Source organism: Vulpes vulpes, chromosome 1 (genome assembly GCF_048418805.1).
Source record: "Vulpes vulpes isolate BD-2025 chromosome 1, VulVul3, whole genome shotgun sequence".
NCBI classification, from domain to species: Eukaryota; Metazoa; Chordata; class Mammalia; order Carnivora; family Canidae; genus Vulpes; species Vulpes vulpes.
Window position 1 is genome coordinate 22,333,949 of NC_132780.1, and position 7,299 is coordinate 22,341,247.

General features: G+C 42.6%; 1 pseudogene; it reads right to left on the minus strand.

Moving 5' to 3' along the window:
* Window positions 1-1,225: 1,225 nt before the first annotated feature.
* LOC112911929 (uncharacterized) lies at window positions 1,226-6,819 on the minus strand (annotated as a pseudogene).
* Window positions 6,820-7,299: the final 480 nt, after the last annotated feature.

Here is a 7,299-nt window from a genome sequence, read left to right on the forward strand (position 1 = left end):
CCTGTAATTCCTCATAACAATAGTCACTGGGAGATTTATGGATGCACTTTTAGAAGAGGGATATACCTTCTAGTTTGCCTATTAATCACATCCAGGATATCAGTACCACCTATGGTTGAAACCAGTTACTGTAGTCTGAGGAGTGATAAAAGGCCTTCAGAATTATAAATATCAGGACACTCGGCTCCTTTGTAGAACCTGTTGAAAATATTCCCCTCAACAGTGCTGGGCATCACATGACAGCCTCTAGGAGCAAGAGAATAAATTCATGCCATTCCTAAAGGCACCAGAACTTTTCAAAGCAAGGGGCCCTTCCTTAGGGTGTCCTATGGTCTCACAATAGATGGAGGAGGCATCTAGGCCACAAATGAGGACCATGAAGCACTGCATTGTTTCCTAGGTCTTGTGCAGCCATACAAATTAGACCAAAACAGGAATGAGAACTTCTCTCTGTCACTGCATTGTCCTCACTGAGCTGCACAAAGTTGGGGCCCCCACACAAGCACATTTCTGTTTTCCACTCACCCAAAACAGTGAATACAACCCCCATGATTAAAGATAGATTAAACACTAAGAACTTTATTGCTGCACAAACCAGAGCAATGACGCAGACCGTTGGTGACCTGAAGGCTGGAAAAATCAACTAGAAGTGTTGTCTGAAACCAAAAATTTCCATGAAGAAGGTAAGCCTTCCCTGCAAGCTGCCAGCAGAGCCCACTCTTGACCCAAACTGGGTCATATTCATACTTAATCAGAAAAGGGAAATTACTATAAGGGCAAAGACTCCTCAAGATTTCCTCTAGGGAATGGGAGAGAGCACAGACATCTGCCTTGCTTTAGGCACACTGCAGTGACTGATGAAACACTGTACAAGGTAACAGAAGTAGGATGGCTTCTATTAGAGAAACTGGCAGTGATCTAACTCTGGTAAGGGCCCTGGGTAGTTTGGAATGTGTAGTGCAGCTCCTGTAAGCCTCACACATGCCTATAAACTCATGGGGGAATTTCACCCTCTGGATGCTTGCAAGTATGAGGTTTAACTTTAAGTACATGGCTCCCTCATACAAACTATTTAGTGCCATTAGAGTGAACAGGAGATGGCATGTTTCCTTCAAATCTAAGCCTATCTTCAAGTATGGACTTTCTGGTGCTAAACATCAGATGTTGGAGTGACAGATTTCCCATATTTCCTGCACTCATGGGCCTTTTCCATGATGTGAAATTTTCAGTGGAGATTGAGGCTGGAGCATTGGCTAAAGGATTTGCCACATTTGCTGCACTCATAAGGCCTTTCTTCAGTGTGAACTACCTGATGTTGAATGAGAATAGGTTTTTGCCTAAATTATTTTCCACAATCACCATACTCATGAAGTCTTGCTCCTGTGTGAATGCTGCAGTGCTGAATAAGGCTGGTGCTTCAACTAAAGGATCTACCACATTCACTGCACTTATAAGGCCTTTCTTCAAAGTGAATTTGTTGATGTTTAGTGAAAATAGCTCTTCTGCTAAAGCATTTCCCACACTGGCCACACTCAAAAGGCTTTGCTCTGCTGTGAATTCGCTGGTGTTCAACAAGGCTGTAGCTTTGTCTAAAAGACTTACCACATTCAGCACATTCATAAGGCCTTTCTCTGGTGTGACTTCTGTTGTGCTGATCAAGTTTGGATTTGGATCCAAAGGCTTTCCCACATTCCCCACACGTGTAAAGCCTTTTACTGGTGTGAACACCCTGGTGTCTAATGAGAGTAACTCTTTGGCTAAAGGATTTTCCACACTGGGAACACACATAGGCCTTACTGTGGTGTGAATTCTCCAGTGTTGAACAAGGATGAAGCTTTGAAGAATTTCCCACATTCACTGCACTTGTAATTTTCTCCACTATGAGTTCTCTGGTGCCTTACAAGATTGGATTTGCACCCAAAGGCTTTCCCATTCCTCACACTCATAAGGCTTTTCTCCACTATGGATTCTGCAGTGTTCAATAAGGTTGGAACATTGACTAAAGGATTTCCCACATTCACCACACGTATAAGGCTTTTCTCCAGTGTGGTCTCTCTGGAGCTGAACAAGTGAATACTTGCAGTAAAAAGCTTTCCCATATTTGCTGGACTCATAAACCCTTTTTCTAGTGGATACTCTTCGGTGGTAAACAAGACTCTGTGGCTGGAGACTTTCCCAGTGGATTCATGTGAATGTGTAATGACTTTTTCCACCATGAAAGGCCTCCCCACACTTGGTGATTTTGTGGTGCTGAAGAAAGCCCAATGTGGCTGGAAACTCCTTTCCAACCTTCCTACAGGTGAAGGGACATGGTAAATGCAGGTCTTTACAAATAAGGCCCTTTCCACATCCCTTTTCTCTGCAGTATAATGCTTCTGAAGCTGGTGTAGGTTTGCACATGCTCCATCCAAGTATAGTTTCTACCCAGGTAGAACAGCCAGGTGCAAAATGTCTTTCAGAATAGGGACACATTTCTCACAGGGGTGAGTCTTCTGGGTGGATAGACCTATCTTTGGAGTCCTGATCTGTGACAAAACTTCTAAAGAAACACTGCCAAATTATGCCTCTTCATTCTCCACTCCATGCCAACAAACTAAAAAAAAAGAAATACTGATGAATCATGCTGACTACAGTGGGAGAGTATTCATTACAGTGTTTTTAAAGCTTTCTGCATAGGATGATTTCGCATCTTATAAAACCATGATGGTAGAGGAGACAATGGACCTGAACAACACTATGGACCAAATGGAGCTAATATATACAGAACATTCCACTGAACAGCAACAGAATACATATTTTATTCAAGGGTGCAGGGGAAAGTATCTAGGATAGATCATATGGTAGGCTACAAAACAAATTTTAACAAATTTAAGAAAACTGAAATCATATAAGTATCTTTTCTGACCAAATGCAATGAAAAGTAGAAATAACAGGAAGATAATTGGAAAATTCACACATATGTGGAAATAAAGAACATACTCTTGAACAACCAAAGAATCAAAGATGAAATCAAAAGGGAAATTAAAAAAATATCTTGAGATATATGAAAATAAACAATATGCCAAAATTTATGGGATCCAGCAACAGCAGTTCTAAGAGGGAAGGCTATAGCAGATACTTATCTATATTAAGAAAAGATAATGGATGTTAAGTAAACATTCTGCTTTTACAACTCAAGGAATTAGAAAAGAACTAAGCCTAACATTAGCAGGAGGATGGAAATAATAAAGGTCAAAGGGAAATAAAGAAAATAATCCTAGGGGATGCCTGGGTGGCTCAATGGTTGGGCGCCTGCCTTCGGGTCATGATCCCAGGATCTAGGATCGAGTCCTGTGTTGGGCTCTCTGCAGGGAGCCTGCTTCTCTTTCTGTCTGTGTCTCTGCCTCTCTCTCAGTCTGTGTCTCTCATGAATAAATAAATAAATCTTTTTTTTTTAAAGAAAAGACTAGAAGAACAATAGAAAAGATCAAAGCTAAGAATTGTTTTTGGTTTTGTTTTTTGAAAAAGATAAAATTGACAGACCTTTAAATAGACTAAGGAAAAAAGAAAAGACTCAAATAAATGAAACTAGAAATTAAAGAGGGGATATTGTAATTCATACCACAGAAATATAAGGATCATAAGAAACTACTATTAACTGTACATCAATAAATTGAATAACCTACAAAAAAAGGGATATATTCCTAGAAACATACAACCTACTGAGACTTAACCATAACGAAATAGGAAACCTGAACAAACCAATGATGAGTAAGGACATTGAGTCAGTAATCAAAAACTTTCCCTTAAAACAAACAAACAAAAACCTTCCCCAAAAAGAAAAGTACAAGATTTGATGGCTTCACTGATGAATTCTAAGAAACACTTAATGTCATTCCTCCTCAAACTCTTCCAAAAAACTGAAGAGGACGGAATACATCCAAATTCATTTTCAAGGCCAGCATTACCCTCAGACCAAAGCCATATAAGGATACTATAACACAAGAAAATTACAGGTCAATATCCCTGATGAACCTAGATGCAAAAATCCTCAAAAAATACTAGTAAACTAAATTCAACAGCACATTAAATGGATCATACACTATGTCCACCTGTTTTTTCTCTCTAGGATGCAAAGATAGTTCAACAAACACAAATCAATAAAGTGATATACCACATTAACAAAATGAAGGATCATATCACCTCAATAGACAGAAAAGCATGTGACAAAATTCAACATCTTTTCATAACAAAAACTCTCAACAAATTAGGTATAGAAGGAACATGATACCTCAACATTATAAAGGTCATATATGATAAGCCCATAGCCAACATCATATTCAATGGTGAAAAGTTGAAAATTTTTGGCTAAGATCAGGAACAAGACAAGGTGACCACTCTCACCACTTCTATTCAACATAGTACTGGAAGTCTTAGCCAGAGTAATTGGACAAGAAGAAGAAATAAAAAGCATGCAAATGAGAAAAGAAGAAATAAAATTGTCTCTATTTGTGGATGACATAATCTTATGTACAAAAAACCCAAAGACTCACCTAAAACCTGTTAGAATAAATGAATTCAATAAAGTTGCAGGATACAAAACCAACATAAAAAAAACTGGATTTTTACATATTAACAATCAACTGTGAAAAAAATTATAAACAATCTCTTTTATAATAGATTCAAAAGGAATAAAACACTTAAGAATAAATTTAACCAAGGAGGTGAAAGATCTATACACTGAGAACTATAAAAACACTGCTGAAAGAAATTAAAGATACAAATAAATGGGAAAAAAAAGTCCTTGTTCATGGATTTTCAATAATTAATATTTCTTTTTTTGGTAAATTTATTTTTTATTGGTGTTCAATTTGCCAACATATAGAATAACACCTAGGGCTCATCCCATCAAGTGCCCCCCTCAGTGCCCGTCACCCAGTCAACCCCACCGCGCCACTGCCCACCTCCCCTTCCCCCACCCCTAGTTCGTTTCCCAGAGTTAGGAGTCTCTCATGTTCTGTCTCCCTTTCTGATATTTCCCACTCATTTTTTTCTCCTTTCCCCTTTATTCCCTGTCACTATTTTTTATATTCCCCAAATGACTGAGACTATATAATGTTTGTCCTTCTCCGACTGACTTATTTCACTCAACATAATACCCTCCAGTTCCATCCATGTCGAAGCAAATGGTGGGTATTTGTTGTTTCTAATGGTTGAGTAATATTCCATTGTATACATAAACCACATCTTCTTTATCCATTCATCTTTCGATGGACACCGAGGCTCCTTCCACAGTTTGGCTATTGTGGACATTGCTCTTATAAACATTGGGGTGCAGGTGTCCTGCCATTTCACTGCATCTGTATCTTTGGGGTAAATCCCCAGCAGTGCAATTTCTGGGTCGTAGGACAGATCTATTTTTAACTCTTTGAGGAACCTCCACACAGTTTTCCAGAATGGCTGCAGCAGTTCACATTCCCACCAACAGTGCAGGAGGGTTCCCCTTTCTCCACATCCTCTCCAACATTTGTGGTTTCCTGTCTTGTTAATTTTCCCCATTCTCACTAGTGTGAGGTGGTATCTCATTGTGGTTTTGATTTGTATTTCCCTGATGGCAAGTGATACGGAGCATTTTCTCATGTGCTTCTTGGCCATGTCTATGTCTTCCTCTGTGAGATTTCTGTTCATGTCTTTTGCCCATTTCACGATTGGATTGTTTGTTTCTTTGCTGTTGAGTTTAATAAGTTCTTTATAGATCTTGGATACTAGCCCCTTTATCTGATATGTCATTTGCAAATATCTTCTCCCATTCTGTAGGTTGTCTTTAAGTTTTGTTGACTGTTTCTTTTGCTGTGTAGAAGCATTTTATATTGATGAAGTCCCAACAGTTCATTTTTGCTTTTGTTTCCCTTGCCTTCATGGATGAATCTTGCAAGAAGTTGCTGTGGCCAAGTTCAAAAAGGGTGTTGCCTGTGTTCTCCTCTAGGATTTTGATGGAATCTTGTTTCACATTTAGATGTTTCATCCATTTTGAGTTTATCTTTGAGGCAGGCGGGTCTTGGATGCACCAGGGGCCCACGGGTAGGATATGCGTGGGGCTCTCACTGCTCACATTCTCATTTAAATCTTTCCCTCTACGGACAGACATGCTTCAAGTCAGCGGGCCAGGTGTGATCTGAGGTCGCATCGGACAGGGTACAACGTGAACTGGGCACAGTGAGGGTGGACCTTCAGACCCCACGGAAGCTCAGGTGGAGGTCCGGGGAGCGCGGGAGCCAGGGAACACACCTAGAGGGCGTGGGGACCTCCTGGTGGGGGACCTCAGAGTCTCCCTCCCAGGCCTCTTCTCCCCAAGGGCGCTAATCCCATTTTCACATGCGGCCTCCAGGGGGCGCCCGCCCGCTCCCGAATCAGGTGCGGGCCGCGAGCTGCCCCGAGTGCCCGGGGGTCCGAGAGTCGGGAGCTGCGGGAGCGCTCGGCGGTTCCCAAGTGTTGGGCACCTGCCCGCAGGCCCCCACCCCCGGACTCCAGGCGTCTCCACTGCTGGTCCCGGTGCCCCAGATCGAGCTGCCAGCGACGCGTCCGCGCCGCCCTCGGGGGGCTGAAGTCTGCACCTGTCGCCCCCGAGGCCAAATCTTGATCTTTTTGGGCGACCCCGGGAGGAGCACACAAACCCGCTGGCCCCCATTGGGTCAGGTCCCGAGCCCGTGAAAAGCGGCTCCGAGACTGGTCAGCGCGTTTCGCAGAGAGCGCTTCCCCTGGGAGACCTCCTACTTTGGCTGCGACCCCCCACTCCGCTGAGGGTGCCCTTGTGGGCTCGAACTTCCATGAGGCGACCATCGCCGGGCCTTCTCCCGCACACTACAGTGAGTGAAGGATATTCCAGGCCCTCAATGGTCCTGATCCCACCCTTTGTCTCTGGGATTGTGTCCTGGGACTCTTGGCCTGCCCTCTTCCACTCTTCTTGGGCCCAGAGACATTGAAGAAATCCAAGCCCAGGGTCATAAATCCAGAGGTTCCTGTTGCTGGCAACCAATACAATGAGGTATAAAAGATTGTTCCAGACTTAGGTATCAGAATATGTTCAGTCTAGGAGATGACTATGAGTTTGTTCAGAGAACTGCAGTTCCCCTTTCTTATCATTATAGAGAGAAAGGAGGAGAACTGAGAACAGGTGGGAAGGAGTCAGGCATGGAATGGCTCCATGAAAAGTTGGGCGTCTCTTCTGGAAGTGATGGGAAACAGGAGATTTGGAAGAGAGGGAACTGATCTGATCCAGCTCTCATCAAGCTCCCGGTGGCTGCAGCCTGGAGAGCAGAG